The following is a 24,898-nucleotide window of genomic DNA, read 5'->3' on the forward strand; positions in this document are numbered from 1 at the left end:
ACTTTAAAAATTCTGAGATTTAAAAAAATGTTCACAACAGCTGGGCATGGTGTCCACAAATTGGCAGGCCATCTGGTGCTGCAAGACTATGCACTCTCAAACCTGTGTTTTTGCTCCAACATAAGAGTGACAATCCTGCTAAATCTCTTCCACTTATGCTCCAAAAGGGCAAATGTTGATAAGGAAAAGGAGGGGGTCTTGGATGGATTCTTTAGTGGTCTTGAGGTGACACTGCGGTAGTGGATAGCGAAGCCAGACAGGGTGACAATATGTGTTTCACCTTCACAGACAATTCCCATAACAGGTTCTTTCTACCTTATACTGAGGGCCGTACCGTATCACAGTGATTAGCATTGTTGCTTCACAGCGCCAGGGACCCACGTTCCATTCCCAGCTTGGATCACTGTCTGCGAGGAGCCTGTACGTTCTCCCCACCTCTGCATGGGTTTCCTCCGGGTGCTGTGGTTACCTCCCACAAGTCCCGTAAGGTGTGCTTGTTAGGTGAATTGGACATTCTGAATTCTCACTCAATGTACCCGAACAGGCACCGTAGTGTGGCGACTAGGGGCTTTTCACAGTAACTTCATTGCAGTGTGGTAATATAAGCCTACTTGTGACACTAATAAAGATTATTGGGCGACATTCTCCGACCCCCCGCCGGGTCGGAGAATCGCCGGGGGCTGGCGTGAATCCCGCCGGTTGCCGAAGTCTCCACCACCGGATATTCGGCGGGGGCGGGAATCGCGCCGCGCCGGTTGGCGGGCCGCCCCGCTCGATTCTCCGGCCCGGATTGGCCGAAGTCCCGCCGATAAATTGCCTGTCCCGCCGGCATAAATTAAATCACCTACCTTACCGGCGGGACAAAGCGGCGTGGGCGGGCTCCGGGGTCCTGGGGGGGGCGTGGGGCGATCTGACCCCGGGGGTTGCCCCGGCCTGGCCCGTGATCGGGCCTGTGCCGTGGGGGCACTCTTTCCCTTCCGCCTCCACCATGGCGGAGGCGGAAGAGACTCCCTCCACTGCGCATGCGTGGGAAACTGTCAGCGGCCGCTGACGCTCCCGCGCATGCGCCGCCCGGGGATGTCATTTCCGCGCCAGCTGGCGGGGCAACAAAGGCTGTTTCCGCCAGCTGGCGGGGCGGAAATTCCTCCGGCGTCGGCCTAGCCCCTCAATGTTGGGGCTCGGCCCCCAAAGACGCGGAGCATTCCGCACCTTTGGGGCGGCGCGATGCCCGTCTGATTGGCGCCGTTTTGGGCGCAAGTCGGCGGACATCGCGCCGTTTCCGGAGAATTTCGCCCATGATTATAAACTACTCTGGGCCACAGAAAGAAGACAGTTTATGTCAAAAGGGTCTGGTAAATCAAGCAGGAAGATCTTGGTCAAAGGTCACACAAAAGTGATCTAGTAACCTCAGATTGTCTACCTAAGGGGCGTTGGATCCCTCCCGCAACACAAATTAACTGAGGTCAATGGCAGCAAAAAAAACTAAATGAAAATTTACAGAGTAAGCAGTTGGGAGTTTGGAGAGTGAAGGAATCTTATTCTGATTTTGTTTGAATTTTGTATTTAACTAAAAATTACTGTGTAAAGTAGATGTATTTTTTTGAGTTACGGATATTGTGGGGGATCAGGAACTGTGAATTTTATCTGGACAATTTGTTGCAGGAGGCAGGAACACCCCTGAAGTTAGGAAGAACTTTAGAGTTGGTCAATGGTCAGGGGCAGGAGTGTGTGACTGCAGTTAGGTGGGTAAGGAGACCCAACATGTAGCTATGGAGGAGCCTCACCCACCCAACCTTGCTCAACAGGTACAAAGTACTTTCCTCCTGAATGGATGAGGAGAAGGACTGCAAGGTGGAGGCGCGCGGACTGTCCATGGCACTATGGGTAATGCAGAGGAATGAGGTAATGATAGGAGATAGGATAGCAGCCATGGCCCGGAGCTCAGAAAGTTGAGTTGCCTACCCAGTGCCAGGATTAAGGACACCTCACAGCTGGAAGGAACGTGGTGTGGAAGGTGGGGTGTCCAATTATCATGGCAGTGGTGGAGTGGTATTGTAGTTGACCAGTAATCCAGGGACCTGGGGGAAAAGCTCTGGGGAGCCAGGTTTGAATCCCATCGCAGCATATAACGGAAATTGTGTTCAATAAAAATCTGGCATTAAATCTCTAATAATGACCATGAAACTATTGTCGATTGTCGTAAAACCCCATCTGGTTCACTAATGTCCTTTAGGGAAGGAAATTTGCCATCCTTACCTGATCTGGCCTACATGTGACTCCAGGCCCACAGTGTTGACTCTTAACTGCCCCCCTCAAGGGCAATTAGGGTTGGGCAATAAATGAACAAATAAATTATAGTCCGCATGGGAACTAACGACAAAGGAAGAACCAGGAATGGTGTTTTGCTAAGAGAATTGAGAAGCTGGGGACCAAATTTAAATGCAGAAAATCAAAAGTAATCATCTCTGGATTGCTACCCATGCCACGTGCTGATTGGCATAGGGTTGAGCAGATTTTAGAGTTATAAGCAGGGCTCAAAGAGTGGTGTAGCAAGAAAGGGGGCGGGATTCTCTCAGCCCGGGGCCGGGTCAGAGAATTGCTGTGACCGGCACGAATTGTGGCACGCCGCCCCGACGCTAGGACGCGATTGTCCGCAGCGTGGAGAATCGGCGCCATTGGTGCAGGCGCGGTCGGCGCGCCGCTGGCTGGGGACCGCTATATGGGGCCCCCCTGCGATTCTCCGCCTGGGATGGGCCGAGCGGCCGTAACAGAAAACCCGAGTCCTGCCGGCGCTGATCTAACCTGCTCTTAGCCGGCGGGACCGCGGCATGGAAGGGTCCGGGGGCGGCCTGTGGGGGGGAGGGAGGTTTCGACCATGGGGGGGGGGCCCTCCGTTGTGGCCTGGCCCACAATCGGGGCCCACCAATCGGCGGGCCGGCCTCTCGGGCTGGGGGCCCCCTTGCTTCCGCGCCGGCCCCTTTAGCCCTATGCCATGTTGCGTTGGGGCCGGCGCGGAGAAGGGAGCCACTGCGCATGCGCAGACCCTGCGGCGTCCAGTTGATGCCAGGATCTGCAGCTGGAGCTGCGAGGGTCGCTCCAGTGCCGTGCTGGCCCCCTGTAGGGGCCAGAAGTGCTGATCCTGAGGCCATGTTGACGCCATCGAGAAACGCAACGGCGTTTACGACGGCGTCAATACTTACCCTCAGGATCAGAGAATCCCGCCCAGGATTTTGATTCCTGAGGCATTTTGTGTCAGTACTCAGGGAATAGGGAGCTATTCCACTGGAATGGGCTCCACTTGAGCTGAGATGGGATCTGTGCCTTGGCCAATTACAGAACTAGGGTTGTGGGCAGAGCTTTCAATAAACAGAGTGGGGAGAGGGGAGGAAAAGGGAGGGTGAAGGGTGATTTAGAAATCCAATGAGAAAGAATGAATCAGTGAGAAAGTATGGTGTAAAAAAAGCAGAGTGGGCCAGGAAGGGACAGAGTTTAACAAATTTGCACACCAGTGAATAATTAATAATAATAATTTTAATTAATAATCTTTATTGTCACAAGTAGGCCTACATTAATACTGCAATGAAGTTACTGTGACAATTATTGTGGAGAATGAAGAAATAGCAGAGGCATGGAACAAAAAGGGAAATCCCTCAGGTGTGTCTCCTGCAGGTAGATTATGTCCGCCTTCAGGCTTCTCAGGTGGGCGAAGACTCTGAATCTTTTCACCGGCCGTTAAGTCCCCTCACGTTCCAGGTGACTATCCTGGTGGGGGTAGTCCACCTGGTAAGTGTGGATGGTCCCGCAGGACCGGGGGTTAAATGCAGGACATGCTTACTGACCGACCGAGCCGCAGAACGGGGAAAAGGACAGGCATGGCCAAGGAACTGGGAGCATTTATGGAGCAGATGGGGTGGACCCGTGGAGGTTCCTACACCCGGGAGAAAAAGAATTCTCATTTTTTTCACAAGTGCACATGGTATATACCCCAATCGACTTCTTTGCAGTGGGGAAATCGGTGCTTTCTGGAATTATAGGAGTGGAGTATTCCGCGATCGTCATCTCCGACCACGCTCTGCACTACGTGGATGTGACTTTGGAGGCGGGCCATGCCCCGCAGTCCACATGGAGGCTGGACACGGACCTCCTGGCCGACAAGGCCTTCTGCCCGAAAACATCGCAGGCCGTAGGCGACTACGTGACTAACAACCGGAACATGGAAGTCTCACCTTCCACTTTCTGGAAGGCACTGAAGGCTGTGATCAGAGGGGAAATTCTAGCCTACAAGGCACATAGAGATAGGGAACAGTTGGAGGCCAGGCAACAGCTGATCGACTCCATCTTCGTGGCCGATAGAAAATACTCCGAGGCCCCGACCGTAAAGCTTCTGGTGGAGAAGAAAAAACTACAGATGGCCTTTAACCTGCTACCCACTAGGAAAGCAGTGTACCAACTCTGGCAGACAGAGGGGACATTTTACGAACACGGAGAAATGGCTGGCTGCCTACTGGTTCACCTGCTGAGAAAGCAGGCAGCCACGAGGGAAATAGTGCAGGTGAGGGACAACAGAGGCAGACTGATAGCGGGACCAAAAACGGTCAATCAAGCATTTGAGACCTTCCACCGAGGACTGTACACCTTCAAAGCCCCGGCGGGGACGCGCGGATGAAACAGTTCCTCGCCGGACTGGAAATATTGGTTGTGGGGGAGGACAGACGGGGGAAGCTGGAAGCACCAGACCTGGGAGAAATCATGAGAGCATTAGCTCCATGCAGGCAGGGAAGGCGCCGGGACCAGACGGGTTCCCGGCGGACTTATACAAAAAATTCACACTGGCCCTGGCCCCACATTTAAGGGACATGTTCGCAGACTTGCTGGCAAGGGGCACTTTGCCTCTTACGCTAGCGCAGACCACAATCTCATTGATACCCAAAAAAGACAAAGATACAATGGAATGTGGGTCATATAGACCCATTCCGCTGCTGAATGCGGATGCAAAAATACTCGCAAAGGTCCATGCTAAAAGGCTGGAGATCGCCGCACCAGAGGTGGTCGCTGAAGACCAAATGGGCTTTGTCAAGGGTAGGCAGCTCACTGTAACATCAGGCTAAATGTAATAACGACGCCCCCCCCCCCCACCCCTCCCCCCCCACCCTCCGACACCGGGAGAGAACACCAGAGGTGACTGTCTCCCTGGACGCAGAAAAGACCTTAGAAAGAGTCGAATGGAAGGACCTCCTCAAGGTATTGGAACGGTTTGAGCTAGGAGCAGGATTCGCCGCCTGGGTGAGACTCGTGTACAACGCTCCCAACGCAAGCGTTCAAACTAACATCAACAGCTCTGAATACTTCCAGCTACAAAGGGGCACAGGGCAAGGATGCCCATGTCCCCGCTCTTGTTTGCATTCACAATTGAACCCGTGGCGATAGCCCTACGGGGCACGAAAAGCTGGAAGGGCATCCAAAGAGGAGACCAGAGCACAGAGTCTCACTATATGCAGATGACCTGCTCCTGTACATCTCAAAGCCACAAGAAGGACTGAAAGCAATCATGTGGATCCTAAAAGAGTTCGGAACCTTCTCGGGTTACAAACTCAACTTGGCAAAAGTGAGGCACTCCCAGTGAGCCCAAACCGGGGCGGGACAGAGCTGGAGGGACTCAAAATAGCCCAAAACAGATTCCGATACCTGGGGATCCAAATAGCCTGGGACTGGACACAGATCCACAAATAGAATCTGACCAACCTAGTGGAGGAAGTTAAAAAGGACCTACAAAGGTGGGACGATCAAAATGAATGGGTTACCGAGGTTCCTCTTCCTGTTTAGGTCCATATCGATGTTCATCCCCAAGGCCTTCTTCCAGAACCGAGATAAATAATTATGGCATTTGTGTGGGGGGGACAAGAATCAAAGAGTTTTCAAAGCAACACTGCAAAGGAGGAAAGTAAGGGAGGCCTGGCACTGCCAAACCTGCAATATTACCACTGGGCAGAAACAGTGGAAAGAGTGAGGGGATGGGTGCAAGAACCCAACTCGGAGTGGGTACAGATGGAGGAGGCCTCCTGCAAGGGAGCAACCTTCCAGGCCCTGGCCACGGCAGCATTCCCATCCCCCTCGGCGAAAGACATATCGAGCTCAGTGTTAATGGCCACACTGAAAATGTGAGGCCAGCTAAGGCAGCACTTCAGGCTGACCAAAATGTCACCCATGGCCCCCAACTGCGGTAACCACAGATTCCCGCCAGCCATGCTAGATGCAACGTTTAAAATATGGAGTCTGGACGGGGTAACGCTGACAACTTCGACGTAGGGCACAGACTAATAATGCTGAACGAACTGACGGAGGAATGGGAATTGTCGACAGGACAGGAAATGAGACACTTACAAATAAAATATTTCCTCTGCAAAGAAACTGTAGGATACCCGTGGGCCCCAGAGACCAAACTATTAGAGGACCTGATGACCACTGACAGTAAGGAGGGGGGACTCTGTGGGAAAATATATGGACAGCTACTGGTCAAAGCCCGAACACACTGGACAAGACCAGACGGAAATGGGAGGAAGAACGGCAGACAGAAGTGGGGTGGGGACTCTGGAGCGAAGCACTGAGCAGGGTGAACTCCACCTCCTCCTGCACAAGGCTAAGCCTAATGCAGTTAAAAGTGGTGCACAGAGCACACCTGACCAGAACCCGAATGAGCAGGTTCTTCCCGGAGGTGGAGGACAAATGTGAGCGGTGCAAGAGAGCCCCGTCCAACCACACCCACATGTTCTGGTCTTTCCCCAAGCTTGCTGGGTTCTGAACAGCCTTCTCCGAGGCAATGTCCAAGGTTGTGGGCATGAGGGTGAAACTATGCCCAAATGTGGCAATCTTCGGACGATCAGAGCAGCCAGAGCGATACATGGGGAAGGGGCCAACGCCCTAGCTTTCGCTTCCCTAATCGCACGCCGGAAAATCCTGCTTTTCTGGCGATCAGCAGCACCACCCACAGCTGCAGACTGGCTCGCTGACCTCTCGGAATTTCTCCAACTGGAGAAGTTCAAATATGCCATTGGAGATGTGGTAATACCAGGTATTGCGGTACCTGAGAGGTGGATGACCATTGGCTAGACCCAGGAGTCTACCATTGGCTGATGTACATAGGTCCGCCCTGAGAGGCGGAGTATAAGAACCGATGCTGTCCCAGCAGCCTTCACTTTCTGTATCGAAGCTGCTGGGTAACAGTTCTAGCAGATTAAAGCCTATTAGTTATGACTCACCTTGTCTCGAGAGTAATTGATTGCGCATCAATTTAATCTGCTACAACTTCAGTTGAAAGGATGGATCTCCATATCAAACTGGAGTGCCTTCAGCTCAGCCCCCACGCGGACAACTCTGCTGTTATCTTCAAACATTGGCTGGCGTGTTTTAAGGGCTACCTCGACACGGCCGCCAACACCCCCACGGAAAGACAAAAGATGCACCTTCTACGCTCGCGGGTCAGCCCTGGGATCTACCCTCTGATCGAGGAGGCGGAGAATTATGCTGCCGCTATCGAGCTGCAAGAAGCACATTATATCCGCCCTGTGAACCAGGTCTATGCCCGTCACCTGCTGGCGAGTGGGAGGCAAAGCCCCGAACAAACGCTGGAAGACTTCTATCGGGCGCTGCTGGTGCTGGGCCGAAACTGTGGCTGCCCGCCAGTTTCGGGGATGAGCACACGGAACTTTTGATCATGGTTGCTTTCGTGGCAGGTATGACTTCCCCCGATATCTGCCGAAGGCTCCTAGAAATGGACACACTGGGACTTACTGAGGCACGGGCCCTGGCGGGGTCCATGGACGTTGCGTATAACAAAGCGCTGGCTTTTGCTCCAGGACGCGCGGCCGCCCCCTGGGCTGCATAGCACCCCGTTGCGGCAGCCCCTCAGACCTTCCCCCTGACCCCGCAAGCCTGCGCGGTGAGACGGCCCGCTACCGTCGTCGGACAACGCTGTTTCTTCTGCGGGCAGGCGAATCATCCCCGCCCGCGCTGCCCGGCCCGCACCTCCACCTGCAAAGGGTGCGGCAAGAAGGGCCACTATGTTGGGGTCTGCCAGGCCCGCGCCGTGACCGCGGTCTCCAGCGACTATCGGCAGCCCTCTTTTCAGGCCCCGGCCATCCAGCGCCCACCGCCACCACCCTATCCTCAGGCCGCGTGCGACCCACGGCCACGGCCATTTTGTCCCCCGGTCACCACGCTGGATGGGTGGGCGCCGCCATTTTGTCCCTCGCCGCCGCCATCTTCTTCATCCCCGGACTACATGTGCGATCCATGGCTGACGCCATCTTGGAAGGGGCCCCAGGCCCCCAGCACAGCCGACTACACGCTGCCCGACCAGAACTCTCCATTACTGCACCTGGCCTCGGTGACTCTGGACCAGAGTCGGCCCAGGACGCTTGCGAAAGCTACAATGACGATCTCCATCAACGGCCACGTGACGTCGTGCTTGATCGACTCTGGGAGCACAGAAAGCTTTGTTCACCCCGACACGGTAAGGCGCTGTTCTCTTGTCACCCATCCCGTAAACCAAAGGAACTCCCTGGCCTCCAGGTCACACGCGATGGAGATAAAGGGGTTCTGCCTAGTGAACCTCACTGTCCAAGGCAGGGAATTCCGCAATTTCCACCTGTACGTCCTGCCGCACCGCTGCGCAGCCACCCTCCTTGGGTTGGATATCCAGTGCCATCTGCAAAGCCTCGCGACCCTTAAGGTCGACCCGCCTTCCCTGTTTGAGAACCTCACGCCGGATTGCAAACCCGTCGCCACCAGGAGCAGACGGTACAGTGTCCAGGACCGAACCTTTATCAGGTCGGAGGTCCAAAGGCTGCTGAAGGAAGGGGTCATCGAAGCGAGCAACAGCCCCCTGAGGGCACAAGTAGTGGTGGTAAAGACCGGGGAGAAACATAGGATGGTTATTGACTACAGCCAGACCATCAACAGGTTTACGCAGCTGGATGCGTACGCTCTCCCCCGTATAGCCGACCTGGTGAACAGGATTGCACAATACAAGGTTTTCACCACGGTGGATCTCAAGTCTGCCTACCACCAGCTACCCATCCGTAATAGTGACTGCCAGTACACTGCCTTCGAAGCAGATGGGCGGCTCTATCAATTTTTAAGGGTTCCCTTCGGTGTCACGAACGGGGTCTCGGTCTTCCAACGTGAGATGGACCGAATGGTTGACCGGTACGGCTTACGTGCAACGTTCCCGTATCTTGATAACGTCACCATCTGCGGCCATGACCAGCAGGACCACGACACCAACCTCCGAAAATTTCTCCAGACCGCGAATATCCTTAATCTGACTTACAATAAGGATAAATGCGTGTTTAGCACTGACCGCCTAGCCATTCTAGGCTACGTAGTGCGAAGTGGAGTCATAGGCCCCGACCCTGAGCGCATGCGCCCCCCTCATGGAATTCCTCCTCCCTCACTGCCCCAAGGCCCTAAAGCGCTGCCTCGGCTTCTGTGGTGTTGGGTGCTCTGAGGTACAGACGAACCAACACAGTTGCGATTGGTACAACGCAGTTTTATTCCAACTAGTTATTTACACATCTGACTTGGTACTCAGCACGTGGTGACTGTATCAGTGTCTTGTTAATGAGGTCCTGGCCTTGTCCTGTCTCCAGATGGACTGGCCAGCAGGTGTCATGTTTCTTGTCTTATACTGTGTCTGCTCTTGTCTGTGATTGGCTGTCGTGTTGTGTGTGCTAATTGGTCTGTTGGTCTGTCTATCATGATGTGTGTGTTGTGATGTGTGTTTGAATATCATGACAGCTTCTTCAGCTGTTATGCACAGTGGGTCCCCAATTACGCAGACAAGGCTCGACCCCTGATCCAGTCCACAACCTTCCCCCTGTCGACGGAGGCCCACCAGGCCTTCTGCCGCATCAAAGCAGACATTGTAAAAGCCACGATGCGCGCCATCGACGAGTCCCTCCCTTTCCAGGTCGAGGGCGATGCGTCCGACGTAGCTCTGGAGAAGCGGTGCGACACTGGAGGCATTACCTGGCCGGCAGGAGATTCACTCTCCTCACGGACCAACGGTCGGTTGCCTTCATGTTCGAGCGGGGCAAGATTAAGAACGACAAGATCTTGCGGTGGAGGATAGAACTCTCCACCTACAATTACGAGATCTTGTAACGTCCCGGGAAGCTGAACGAGCCTCCTGATGCCCTGTCCCGCGGCACTTGTGCCACTGCACAAGTGGACCGCCTCTGATCCCTCCACGAGGACCTCTGCCACCCGGGGGTCACTCGTTAATTTCATTTTATCAAGACCCGCAACCTGCCCTACTCCATCGAGGAGGTCAGGACAGTCATCAGGGACTGCCAAATCTGCGCGGAGTGCAAACCGCACTTCTACCGCCCAGAGAGGGCGCACCTGATAAAGGCTTCCCGTCCCTTTGAACGCCTCAGCATGGATTTCAAAGTCCCCCTCCCCTCCACCGACCGCAACACGTACTTCCTAAACGTGATTGCCGAATACTCCCGGTTCCCATTCGCCATCCCCTGCCCAGACATGACCACAACCACCGTCATCAAGGCCCTCCAGGGTATCTTTACACTGTTCGGTTTCCCCACATACATTCACAGTGATAGGGGGTCCTCCTTTATGAGTGACGAACTGCGTCAATTCCTGCTCAGCAAAGGCATCGCCTCGAGCAGGACGACCAGTTACAACCCCTGGGGAAACGGGCAGGTTGAGAGGGAGAACGGCACGGTCTGGAAGACCGTCCTGCTGGCCCTATGGTCTAGGAATCTCCCAGTCTCCCGGTGGCCCTTCACTCCATTCTGTTGCTGCTCTGTACTACCACAAATCAGACACCTCATGAACGTCTCCTTGTTTTCCCCAGGAAGTCCTCCTCCACGACCTCGCTCCCAACCTGGCTAGCGACACCCGGACCCATCCTGCTTCAGAGACATGTGAAGGCGCACAAGTCGGACCCGTTGGTCGAGAGGGTCCACCTGCTGCACGCCCACCCCCAGTATGCCTATGTAGTGTTCCCTGACGGCAGCCAAGACACAGTCTCCCTTCGGGACCTGGCGCCCGCCGGAGCCCCACGCGCACGCGCACCATTGCCCCCACCCCCACCCTCACTGCAGCACCTGACCGGAGGGTCAGTACTCCCGCCACCCCTACCTAGGCCCGAACAAGCACCAACGCCCCCTACAGGCGCCCCTCCCCCTGCCCACTTTTCATCCCAACAGCGCCGCTTAGGGGTGACGAAGCTGCCAGGGAGGACGACACCATGTTCCCAGAGTCGCAACCACCGGGGCCCCCATCAGGATCACCGCCGAAGCCCAGACGCTCCAGAAGTATGACCAGGCCACCCGATCGACTGATTGCTGCACCATGAACACTTTGCTATTACCCTCGACATCACGGCACCTCTATACCTGGTCCTACCATGCGAAAGGGGACATTAACGCTGGCCATCACCCCGTCGGGTTCTTTTTATCAGGGGGTGAATGTGGTAATACCAGGTATTGTGGTACCTGAGAGGTGGATGACCATTGGCTAGATCCAGGAGTCTACCATTGGCTGATGTACATAGCTCCGCCCTGAGAGGCGGAGTATAAGAACCGATGCCACCCCAGCAGCCTTCACTTTCTGTATCGAAGCTGCTGGGGAACAGTTCTAGCAGATTAAAGCTTATTAGTTATGACTCACCTTGTCTCGAGAGTAATTGATTGCGCATCAGGAGGCTTCCTTACTGCATGGGGGCAATTTGTCGGTCTGTTCCAAAACCTGTTTGAGGCCAACAACAGCCAGTAGAGGGCGAACTGGAAGAATTAGAAAAGGAAAAAACAAAAGACAAGGATGCACAACCCAGGGGAGAGTGGGGGGAAAGAAGGCAGAGTCTGAGACGGACAAAGAGGGACAACAGGGGGGGGGGGGGGGGGGAAGCAAACGCTACACCCTCTCCTCCACAAAAAGAACATGGCTGAAGCCGATTGATGCATTATCAATTACGAGACGAGAGGAGAGAGTAATCGAGGCTTTATTAAGCAGAGATGTGTGACCTCCTGCAGCTGCTACCAGAATGGGAGCAGCTTGGTGTGCACACACATTTATACTCCGCCTACTGGGCGGAACCAGCAGGTAGGGATCTACCCCCGTACCTGTAGTACAGGAGCCTCACCGTATTACCTCTAATTTCAGCTATTATACAATCAGTGGTGACTCCCACATTCACCCCCTGTTAGAAAAAGAGTCCTGCGGGGGGGTGGGGGGAACAAATTTACAGGTTTGTGGAAATTTACAGTCTGGTGAAAATTTACAAATTCAGCCGGTTGGGTGCCTTGATCCTCCGCTGTGAGCGCCTCAGTCCCGGTAGTGATACAGGCGCCGACTTGGTCGCCTGGGACTCCGGGAGCGTGTTATCCTCATCTTCATTTCCGGGTGGAACCAGTGGGAGGACAGATCGTCCTGGAGCGGGGGATCTCGTGAGGTGCGCTGGGGGGAGGGTGGGTGGCTCCGGGGCAATCGGAGGGGGGGGTTCGGGTGGTGGGCCATGGGTGGGGATCCAGCCGGTGCCAGGTCCCTGAGGGAGACTGTGCCCTGGCGCCTATCGGGGTACGCCATGCTGCGGGTTTGCGTGTTGCGTGTAGTTGTACCCGTTCGACCAACGGGTCCGCCTTGTGGATCCGCACGTGTTTGCGGAGGAGGACGTTGGGAACGAACCCCCGAGGTGGACTTCCTAGGGAAGGCAAGGAGACGTTCATGGGGAGTTTCATTAGTTGCAGTGCAGATTAGCGATCGAATGGAGTGGAGCGCATCGGGGAGGACCTCCTGCCAGCGGGAGACCGTGAGATCTTTAGGCCGCAGGGCCAGCAGGACGGCTTTTCAGGCTGTCCCATTCTCCCTGTCCACCTGCCCGTTTTACGGGGGTTGTAGCTGGTCGTCCTGCTCGAGGCAATGCCCTTGTTGAGCAGGAACTGACACAGCTCATCACTCATAAAAGTGGATCCCCGGTCGCTGTGGACGTAAGCAGGGAAACTGAACAGGGCGAAGATGCTGTTGTGGGTTTTAATGACTGTGGCAGACGTCATATCGGGGCATGGGATGGCGAAGGGGATTCGGGAGTATTCATCGACCATGTTCAGGAAGTATGTGTTTCGGTCAGTGGAGGGGAGGGGCACTTTGAAGCCCATGCTGAGGCGTTCAAAGGGGCGGGAGGCCTTCACCAGTTGTGCTCGGTCTGGCCGGTAGAAGTGCGGCTTGCACTCCGTGCAGACCTGGCAGTCTCTGGTGACAGCCCTGATCTCCGCAATGGAATAGGGCAGGTTGCGGGCCTTGATGAAATGGAAGAACCGGGTGACCCCTGGGTGACAGAGACCATCGTGTAGGGCCCGGAATCGGTCCACTTGTGCACTGGCACATGTACCTCGGGATAGGGCATCTGGGGGCTCGTTGAGCTTACCGGGGCGATACAAAATCTCGCAATTGTAGGTGGAGAGCTCGATCCTCCACCTTAAGATTTTATCATTTTTGATCTTGCCCCGCTGTGTATTATTAAACATGAAGGCAACCGACCGTTGGACAGTGAGGAGAGTGAATCTCCTGCCGGCCAGGTAATGCCTCCAATGCCGCACAGCTTCCACGATGGCTTGGGCCTCCTTTTCGAAAGAGGAATGCCGAATTCCGGAGGCATGGAGGGTGCGGGAAAAGAATGCCATGGGTCTGCCCGCCTGGTTGAGGGTGGCAGCCAGAGCTACGTCCGATACATCGCTCTCGACCTGAAAAGGGAGGGACCCGTCGACCACGTACATCGTGGCCTTGGCGATGTCTGCCTTGATACGGTTGTAGGCCTGGCAGGCCTCAGCCGTCAGGGGGAAAACTGTGGAGTGGATGAATGGGCGGGCCTTGTCCGCATAGTTAGGGACCCACTGGGCATAATAGGAGAAAAACCCCAGGCATCGTTTCAGGGCCTTGGGGCAGTGGGGAATGGGGAGTTCCATGAGGGGGCGCATGCGGTCGGGGTCGGGCCCTAGAACTCCATTTTCCACAACATAGCTAAGGATGGCTAAGCGGTTGGTGCGGAACACACACTTCTCCTTATTGTACGTGAGGTTAAGGAGTTTAGCGGTGTGGAGAAATTTGAAGAGGTTAGCGTCGTGGTCCTGCTGCTCATGGCCGCAGATGGTGACGTTATCTAGGTACGGGAAGGTGGCCCGCAGACAGTACCGGTCAACCATTCGGTCCATCTCACATTGGAAGACGAGACCCCGTTAGTGACGCCGAAAGGAACCCTAAGGAAGTGGTAAAGGCGGCCATCTGCTTCGAACGCAGTGTATTGGCGGTCCGCCTTGCGGATGGGGAGCTGGTAGTAGGCAGATTTCAGGTCCACCGTGGAGAAGACCCGCTACTGTGCAATCTGATTGACCATATCAGATATGCGTGGGAGGGGGTACACGTCGAGCTGCGTGTACCGATTGATGGTCTGACTGTAGTCAATGACCATCCTGTGTTTCTCCCTAGTCTTTAGTACTACCACTTGGGCTCTCCAGGGGCTGTTGCTGGCCTCAATGATGCCTTCCCGCAGCAGCCGCTGGATCTCTGACCTGATGAAGGTCCTATCCTGGGCATTGTACCGTCTGCTCCTGGTGGCGACAGGTTTGCAAACCGGGGTGAGGTTTGCAAACAGGGAAGGTGGATCATCCTTAAGGGTCGTGAGGCCGCATACAGTGAGGGGTGGTAGGGGTCTGTCGAATTTTAAAGTTAGACTTTGGAAGTTGCACTGGAAGTCCAGGCTGAATAACAGGGCAGCACAGAGGTTTGGGAGGATGTGCACGCCAGAAATCTTCCAATGACTCACCGGGGAGTTGTTGCCTCGTGGACAGGAGGTGCCTGGCATAGAGTTTGTTGATCGGCCGGATATAGTGTCCTTTTAGAAGCTCCCTAGCTTCAGGGTAAGTGGGCGCATCCATGATAAGAGGAAAAATCTCGGAGCTCACCCGTGAGTACAGGCTTCTGTGCTTCCGAGGGTTGTTCAGTCGCTAATCCGAGGTAGCTTTTAAAGCAAGTGTGCCAGTGGTCGAAGGCCGACGTGGCGTCGGCTGCTTGGGAGTGCAGCTGTAGGCGATCTGGCTTGATGCGTAGTTCCATCGCTGTAAAATCTCTGCTTAATAAATTGATGCACTGTAAATTACGATGAGACAAGAGTAGAGAGTAATCGAGGCTTTATTAAGCAGAGATGTGTGGCCTCCTGCAGCTGCTGCCAGAATGGGAGCAGCATGGTGTGCACACACATTTATACTCCGCCTACTGGGCGGAGCCAGCAGGCAGGGATCTACCCCCGTACCTGTAGTACAGGAGCCTTACCGTATTACCTCTAATATCAACTATTATACAATCAGTGGTGACTACCACACCGACAAAGAAAGAAGAGAAAGGGAGGTGGGAAAGGAGGGGAACAAGGAGAAGGGACAGCACACCCTCTGATTGTCCAGGGAGCATTGCAAGGGGGTGGGCAAGGGAGTCGAGCAGGGGTGAGGGAAAGGGGGGCTGGGGGGAGGAATGTAGCGACTAGGGGCTTTTTACAGTAACTTCATTTGAAGCCTGCTTGTGACAATAAGCGATTTTCATTTCATTTCATTTTCATACGCTGAACTAGATGGCAGCAATCTGTAAATAAGGTAACGTAAGACAAAAACCTTTTTTCTTTAGATCGTACAATAAACAAACACAAACTTCAATGTACATATCTTTTTTTAAAAATAAGGAAATCAGAGAGGGGGTGAGACTGACAAACTGCAATGTCTTCCACGCCGGGGGCCTCCATACCCCCATTGCCCTCCACGCACCCCCCCCCCCCCCCCACCTGGCACACCCTGCCCACACATCCCCAGCCAGAGGGGGGGCCCTTGCACACCGGCCCCCACACCCTGCACCCCAGAGCCCGCACATAACATTACCTGGACCGGGAGCCGGCACTCACCGGCCGCGGAAGTGTCCCCAGGGCTGGGGCTCATCCCCTGGGTGTTCGGATGTTGGCTGTTGCGTGTGTGGTGTTGCCTCCCACAGTGCTCAGGCAGTGTCCAGGCATCACGGTCTGATTGAGGTGCTAAACAATAAGTCCCACATGCTACATTGCACGCCCACCCACAGGAATCCACTTTGGATGTGTGAAGTGCTCACTTAACTACGATTGCCAATTACCAATTTTCATAGCCTGTAGTGATCTCTATATGTGCATATACACAAGGGGTTAATGTGTAATCAGTAGCACCACATGATCACTAGAGGGCCGGACCAACAGGGGTATAAAAAGCAACCACATTGGGTCTCGGGCTCTCTCGGGGGTGCACTGTGACCAGGGCAATAGTAGAGTAGTTCAGATGGCTAGTGTAGTTACTGTAGTTAGATCTTGTTAACCTTGTCACTAGTATCAAAGTTAAAGTAAAGAACTCATGCAACTATTGTTATAGTTACTCAATAAACCTATTTTTACTACTGGATGAGTTTGCGTCTTCTTCATCAAGATTCAGAAGACCTCTTCATTAGCCAAGGATTGAGCCCAACTCCGATACCCCCCTATCCCATGGAGGCCCACCCTGACCGAGGTCGGATCCGCGTCCCACCCCGTCCCACCCCTCTCTGATCATAGGGGCAGCAAGCCCAGTGCCCCTTGCTCTTTGCCAGTGAGCAAAGGTGGTTCCTCACCTCCTCGGCTTCCCGCAGCATCCTCTCCGCCAGGTTCACGTTTTTCAAAAGGAGGACTAACTGGCACCAGTGTGACCACTTGCTGGGAGGCGATTAGATCACGGGCGGCTGTTGGATATGGGGAGGCTCCCGTTAATTATATGGAAATTGGGCTTAAGTGGTGATTATTGGTTTCTCGCCATGCTATGGCGGGATCCCGATTTCGCCTACGGGAGCGGGCCGGTTGCATCGCGAATGGCTTGTGGCCTGGCGCGGTTGATTTATGATTTATGAATTTAATTTGGGACCATGTCACCAAATTGGACAGCTCCTGAACATTTTATTTGTAATCGATACACATATATTTATATCTATCCCTTCGTATTCTTTACAAAATTTAAATCATTTATTCAAATTACTCATTTGGAGGGAGAGTGGCATGTTTATTCCCCTGGTACAAAGACTAAATTACATTGTGCAATGAGCACAAAGGATCGTCCCTTTAGTCTGAGATTGAGCCCTCTGGTTCCAATGCTTCCACAAATGGAAACGTCCTCTCCATTCTATCCAGGCCTTGCAGTATCCTGTAAGTTTCAATAAGATTCCCCCTCATCCTTCTAAACTCCAATGAGTATAGATCCAGAGTCCTCAACCGTTCCTCATACGACAAGCTCTTCATTCCAGGGATCATTCTTGTGAATCTCCTCTGGACCCGTTCCAAGGCCAGCACATCGTTCCTTGGATACGGGGCCCAAAACTGCTCACTGTACTCCAAATGGGGCCTGACCAGAGCCTTATACAGCCTCAGAAGTACATCCCTGGTCTTGTATTCTAGCCCTCTTGACATGAATGCTAACATTGCATTTGCCTTCTTAACTGCTGACTGAACCTGCACATAAACCTGAAGAGAATTGGGAATAAGGACTGCCAAGTCCCTTTGTGCTTCTGATTTCCTAAGCATCTTCCCAGTTAGAAAATAGTCTATGCCTCCATTTCTCCTTCCAAGGTGCATAACTTCACATTTTTCCACATTGTATTCCCTCTGCCACTCCTTTGCCCACTCTCCTAGCATGTCCAAGTCCTTCTGCAGCCCCCTTGCTTCATCAATACTACCTGTCCCTCTACAGATCTTTGTATCATCTGCAAACAGTGCCTTCAATTCCTTCTTTCAGATCATTAATATGCATTGTGAAAAGTTGTGGTCCCAGCGGCAGCCCCTGAGGTACACCACTAGTCACTGGCTGCCATCCTGAAAAATACCCCTTTATCCCCACTCTTTGCCTTCTGCCAGTCAGCCAATCTGCTATCCATGCCAGGATCTTACCCTGAACACCATGAGCTCTTAACTAATTTAACAGTCTCCTATGCGGCATCTTGTCAAAGGCCTTCTGAAAATCTAAGTAAATCACGTCCACTGGTTCCATTTGTCTAATTTCCTTGTTACCTCCTCAAAGAACTCTAACAGATTTGTCAGACATGTCCTCCTCTTGGAGAGGAAGCGGTGGAAGCTGAGGTGCCAAACTTGCAGAACTATTATTGGGCAGCAAACATTGCAATGGTTAGGAAATGGGCAGTGGAGGAGCGGTCGGTGTGGGGGCGGATGGAGAGGCCTCATGTAAAGGGACCAGTTTGAGGGCACAATTGCTGCGCTCCTTCCGTTCTTGCCGGCCAAATACTCCACAAGCCTAGTTGTGGTATCAGTGTTGAGGGTGTGGAACCAGTGCCGACAGTATTTTAGAATGGAAGGCATAAGCATGTGGGCGCCAATTTGCAACAATCGTAGGTTTATCCCAGTGGGGTTGGATGCGAAGTTTGGGGGTGACAGCAGGAGGGGTGTAGCCATCTGGGATGGCCACTTACAAAGAAAAATGGACATTTGCAAAGACTCAAGGGAAATATGGCCAATACAAGATTCAGGCAGGTTAGCAGAGAACCAGACAGTATCGAAACCCCCAGCCGATTTGCATTCTAATGGCCCATTTCCCTCAAAGGACTGGAACGCAGGTATCCGATACAATTCCAGAGACATCGGCACCACTCCCTTTACTCTGGAAGCATAAACAGCAAGGTCAATGACCGATTAGGACACGCCCAGCCATCAAGGCACCCGCCCCTTTATTGGCTCAGATCGAAGGCAGTGATCAAAGTCTGCTGAATTATTGGGTCCAATCCTAAGGACCACCCAAAAGAGCGTGAAACCCCCCCCCCCAGGATAAAGAGAGACACTGCCATGTGTTCGATCTCTTTTGGACCTGGCGCTCCAGCAACGTCCATCTCCAACTGCAGCACCACGACCACAAGCAAGTCCAAGTTCAACGCTCGCTGCCAGACGGATGAGCCCAGCTGAACCGCAGTTACTTCGCCAGACCCAGCAGAGCCAGATTCGAACAAAGGCCACTGTTCCTCTGACCTAAGCCGGGTGCCTGAAGTTAAGTACAGGTTGTCATAGTGTTAGGTGTAATTTAGCTCATAGTGTTTATGTTGCATGTATAAGTTAATCTTGTGTGTAAATAAAGTATTATTGAACTTGAACTAACTAACTGGTTGTTGAGTCTTTGATTGATATCCGGTTGAACCTTGTGGTGGTATCATTTGATACCTGGCGACTTTGAAAGCAATATAATATCAATATCTAGACAAAAGAAGGGCAACCTCATTGAATGCCATATTTATAGCGAGTAAATATAGCAACAGGGGTAGATTTTTGTTGGAGGGAAGTTTGCAGATTTGGAGGGGTTGGAGCAGACACATCAGTTGCCAAAAGGGATTGGGTCCAGGTATCTGCAAGTTGGGACTTTATGAGGAAGAAGGTGGCCTCGTTTCCAGCACTACCACCCCTGGCGCTGGAGGACAAACCCCTGTCCAAGGAGGAAATAGGAGAGGTCAAGGTCTTGGATATATATGGGAAGCTGTTGAAGAGAGAGAGTGCCCCGGTGGAGGAGGCTAGGTGTAAGTGGGAGGAAGAGCTGAGTGGCGCTTTGGGGGCTGGAGTATGGAGTAATGGTTTGTGGAGCGTTAATGCATCCTCATTGTGCGCAAGACTAAGTCTCGCCCAGTTCAAAGTGGCAAAGAGGGCGCACATGACTGTGTCCAGGATGAGTCGGTTCTTTCCAGGGGTAAAGGGTAGGTGTGGGCGGTGTGCAGGGAGGCCGGTGAACCATGTTCACATGTTTTGGACACATTTTAGGTTGGGGGCGGGGGGGGGGAGAGGAGGGCTGGGTTTGGAAAGGATTCGCAGATGTCGAAGATATTGAGGGTAACAGTAGCTCTGAGTTCAGAGGTGGCAATATTTGGAGTGTCAGAGGATCCAGAAGTGCAGGTGGGGAGAGGGGTCAATGTGTTGGCCTTTGCCTCCCTGATAGCCCGGAGACGGATTTTGTTGAGCTGGTGGGACCTGGAGCTGCCGAGTGCAGGGGTGTGGGTTAGCAATTTGGCAAAGTTCTTAGACTTAGAGAAAATCAAGTTCGCCATCAGAGGTGCAGAGGAGGGATTCACCTCGAGGTAGAAGCTATTCATCGACTTCTTTTTAAAAAAAATTTAGAGACCCCAATTTGTTTTTCCAATTAAGGGGAAATTTAGCATGGTCAATCCACCTAACCTGCACATCTTTGGGTTGTTGGGGTGAAACCCACGCAGACATGGGGAGAAGGTGCAAACTCCACACGGACAGTGACCCAGGGCTGGGATTCGAACCCGAGTCCTCAGCGCCGCAATCCCAGTGCTAACCATCGTGCCACATGCCGCCCGTTCATCGACTCCTTTAAAGAGTATTGAGTCGTCAGTGGGGATGGTGGTTTCAGTTTGTTGGGGCCAGGGGCCTGGGTTCATAGAATCATAGAATTTTACAGCATGTAAACAGGCCCTTCGCTAGTCCCAGTTGCCCGCACTTGGCCCATAACCCTCTATACCCATCTTACCCATGTAACTATTTAAATGCTTTTTAAAAGACCCAATTGTACCCACCTCTACTACTACCACTGGCAGCCCATTCCAGACACTCACTACCCTCTGAGTGAAGAAATTGCCCCTCTGGGCCCTTCTGAATCTCTCCCCTCTCACCTTAAACCTATGCCCCCTAGTTTTAGGCTCCCCTACCTTTGGGAAAAGATGTTGACTATCTACCTTATCTATGCCCCTCATTATTTTATAGACCTCTATAAGATCACCCCTAAGCCTCCTACACTCCAGGGAAAAAAGTCCCAGTCTATCCAGCCTCTCCTTATAACTCGAACCATCAAGTCCCGGTAACATCCTAGTAAATCTTTTCTGCACTCTTTCTAGTTTAATAATATCCTTTCTATAATAGGGTGACCAGAACTGCACACAGTATTCCAAGTGTGGCCGTACCAATGTCTTGTACAACTTCAACAAGACGTACCAACTCCTGTATTCAATGTTCTGACCAATGAAACCAAGCATGCCGAATGCCTTCTTCACCACCCTGTCCACCTGTGACTCCACCTTCAAGGAGCTATGAACCTGTACTCCTAGATCTCTTTGTTCTATAACTCTCCCCAACGCCATACCATTAACTGAGTAGGTCCTGGCCTGATTCGATCTGCCAAAATGCATCACCTCACATTTATCTAAATTAAACTCCATCTGCCATTCGTCGGCCCACTGGCCTAATTGATCAAGATCCCGTTGCAATCCTAGATAACCTTCTTCACTATCCACTGTGCCACCAATCTTGGTGTCATCTGCAAACTTACTAACCATGCCGCCTAAATTCTCATCCAAATCATTAATATAAATCACAAATAACAGAGAACCCAGCACCGATCCCTGAGGCACACCACTGGTCACAGGCCTCCAGTTTGAAACACAACCCTCTACAACCACCCTCTGTCTTCTGTCGTCCAGCCAATTTTCACCCTGGATCCCGTGAGCTTTAACCTTCTGCAACAACCTACCATGCGGTACCTTGTCAAAGGCTTTGCTAAAGTCCATGTAGACAACGTCTACTGCACTGCCCTCATCTACCTTCTTGGTCACCCCCTCAAAAAACTCAATCAAATTTGTGAGACATGATTTTCCACGCACAAAGCCATGCTGACTGCCCCGAATCAGTCCTTGCCTCTCTAAATGCTTGTAGATCCTGTCTCTCAGAATACCTTCTAGCAACTTACCTACTACAGACGTTAGGCTCACCGGTTTGTAGTTCCCAGGCTTTTCCCTGTTGCCCTTCTTAAACAAGGGCACAACATTCGCCTCTCTCCAATCTTCAGGCACCTCACCTGTGGCTGCCGATGATTCAAATATCTCTGTTAGGGGACCCGCAATTTCCTCCCTAGCCTCCCACAACATCCTGGGATACATTTCATCAGGTCCCGGGGATTTATCTACCTTGATGCGCTTTAAGACTTCCAGCACCTCCTCCTCTGTAATATGCACACTTCTCAAGACATCACTATTTATTTCCCTTAGTTTCCTAACATCCATGCCTTTCTCCACTGTGAATACCGATGAGAAATATTCATTCAGGATCTCACCCAACTCTTGTGGCTCTGCACATAGATGTCCTTGTTGATCCTTAAGAGGCCCTACTCTGTCCCTAGTTACTCTTTTTCCCTTTATGTATCTGTAGAAGCTCCTTTGCATTATTTGCCAAAGCAATTTCATGTCGCCTTTTTGCCCTCCTGATTTCCCTCTTAACTCTATTTCGACAATCTCTATACTCTTCAAGGGATCCACTTGATCCCAGTTATTTATGTACGTCATATGCCTCCTTCTTCTTTTTGACCAGAATCTCAATATCTCGAGTCATCCAGAGTTCCCTACTTCTACCAGCCTTGCCCTTCACTCTAAAGGGAATGTGCTTACCCTGAACCCTGGTTAACACATTTTTAAAAGCCTCCCATTTACCAGCCATCCCTTTGCCTGCCAACAGTCTCCCCCAATCTACCTCTGAAAGTTCCTGTCGGATACCATCAAAATTGGCCTTGCCCCAATTAAGAATTTTAACTCTTGGGCAAGACCTATCATTCTCCATAGCTATCTTAAAACTAATGGAGTTATGGTCACTTGTCCCAAAGTGATCCCTCACTAACATTTCTGTCACTTGCCCTTCCTTATTTCCCAAGACGAGGTCAAGTTTTGCCGCCTCTCTGGTCGGTCCATCCACAGACTGAATGAGAAATTTCTCCTGAATACACTCAACAAATTCCCCTCCATCCAAGCCCCTAATGCTATGGCTGTCCCAGTCAATGTTGGGAAAGTTAAAGTCCCCTACTATTACCACCCTATTTTTCTTGCAGCTATCTGTAATCTCCTTACATATTTGCTCCTCAATTTCCCGCTGACTATTTGGGGGCCTGTAGTACAGTCCTATCAAGGTGATCTCTCCCTTCTTATTTTTCAGTTCCACCCATATAGACTCAGTGGGCGAACCCTCGGATATATCCCCTCTAAGTACTGCCGTGATGTTCTCCCGAATCAAAAACGCCACTCCCCGTCCTCTCTTACCTCCTGTTCTATCCTTTCTATAGCATCTGTACCCCGGAACATTGAGCTGCCAGTCCTGCCCCTCCCTTAGCCATGTTTCAGTCATAGCTATAATATCCCAGTCCCATGTGCCCATCCATGCCCTGAGTTCATCCGCTTTGCCCGTCAGCCCCTTGCATTGAAATAAATGCAGTTTAATGTAGACTTTCCTTGCTCTCTGCCCTGCTTTCTCTGGTCATGCTTTACACACTCTCCCTTCCTGCCTTTTGTTTCCGTCCCCACTGACTTCCTACATCGGTTCCCATCCCCCTGCCACATTAGTTTAAACCCTCCCCAACTGCACTAGCAAATACACCCCCGAGAACATTGGTTCCGGTCCCACCCAGATGCAGACCGTCCGATTTGTACAGGTCCCACCTCCCCAGAACTGGTCCCAATGTCCCAGGAATTTGAAACCCTCCCTCTTGCACCATCTCTCAAGCCACGTATTCATCCTAGCTATCCTGTCATTCCTACTCTGACTATCACGTGGCACTGGTAGCAATCCTGAGATTACTACCTTTGAGGTCCTACTTTTTAGTTTAACTCCTAACTCCCTAAATTCAGCTTGTAGGACCTCATCCCGTTTTCTACCTATATCGTTGCTGCCTATATGCACCACGACAGCTGGCTGTTCACCCTCCCCCTCCAGAATGCCCTGCAGCCGCTCCGAGACATCCTTGACCCTTGCACCAGGGAGGCAACATACCAACCTGGATTCTCGTTTGTGTCCGCAGAAATGCCTGTCTATTCCCCTTACAATTGAATCCCCTATCACTATAGCTCTGCCACTCTTTTTCCCGCCCTTCTGTGCAGCAGAGCCAGCCACGTTGCCATGAACCTGGCTGCTGCCACCTTCCCCTGGTGAGCCATCTCCCCCAACAGTTTCCAAAACGGTCAATCTGCTTTGGAGGGAGATGACCGCAGGGGATCCCTGCACTGCCTTCCTACTCTTCCTCTGTCTGTTGGTCACCCATTGCCTATCTGCCTCAGTAATTTTAATCTGCGGTGTGACCAACTCACTGAATGTGCTATCCACAACTTCCTCAGCATCGCGGATGCTCCAAAGTGAATCCATCCGCAGCTCCAGAGCCGTCAAGCGGTCTAACAGGAGCTGCAGTTGGACACACTTCTTGCAGATGAAGGAGTCAGGGACACCAGAAGGTTCCCTGACTTGCCACATCTCACAAGAGGAGCATGACACGGGTCTGAGCTCTCCTGCCATGACTTAAACCTGAAGTTAAATTTGAACTACACTACACAGCTAAGAGAAAGTCAAAGAGAGAAAAATCACTTACCAGTCACAAGCCAATCGCTTACCTGCTGGCTGTGATGTAATTGCTCCCGAGACTCCCTCACAGGTCTGCTTCTCTGCACCTCCTTAAGATGAGCACCAAATTCCCTTCACTAGTTAATTAATTTACTTAATTAATTGGATTTTTTTTATTTTTTATTTTTTTTGGAAACTCAACTCCAAACACCAAACTCCAAAAAACACAGCCCTCACTCACCTCTTACCCGAACTCAGCCTTACCCAAACTCAGATACACTCTGTTTGCTTCCAGCACTCCGTTTCTAAAGGCTCGTCAGCCACACCTTTTGTATCCTTCCTGATTTACACTCAGCCAAGAGGCCTGCTCCCGGAACTGAACTCCCGAAACTAACAGCTGACCTGCAAGGTAAGGAAGCTGTTAAACAGTTAAAAAATGGGGGGGAGGCACCGGAGTGGCAGCCGGGAGAGTAGGGGAGA

General features: G+C 52.2%; 1 protein-coding gene across 3 annotated transcripts in view; it reads right to left on the minus strand.

Moving 5' to 3' along the window:
* The window catches only part of LOC140410852 (4-galactosyl-N-acetylglucosaminide 3-alpha-L-fucosyltransferase 9-like), a 234,301-nt gene that overhangs the window by 23,321 nt on the left and 186,082 nt on the right, over positions 1–24,898 (minus strand). The window lies entirely within an intron of this gene.

The sequence above is a fragment of the Scyliorhinus torazame genome, chromosome 4 (assembly GCF_047496885.1).
Source record: "Scyliorhinus torazame isolate Kashiwa2021f chromosome 4, sScyTor2.1, whole genome shotgun sequence".
NCBI lineage: Eukaryota > Metazoa > Chordata > Chondrichthyes > Carcharhiniformes > Scyliorhinidae > Scyliorhinus > Scyliorhinus torazame.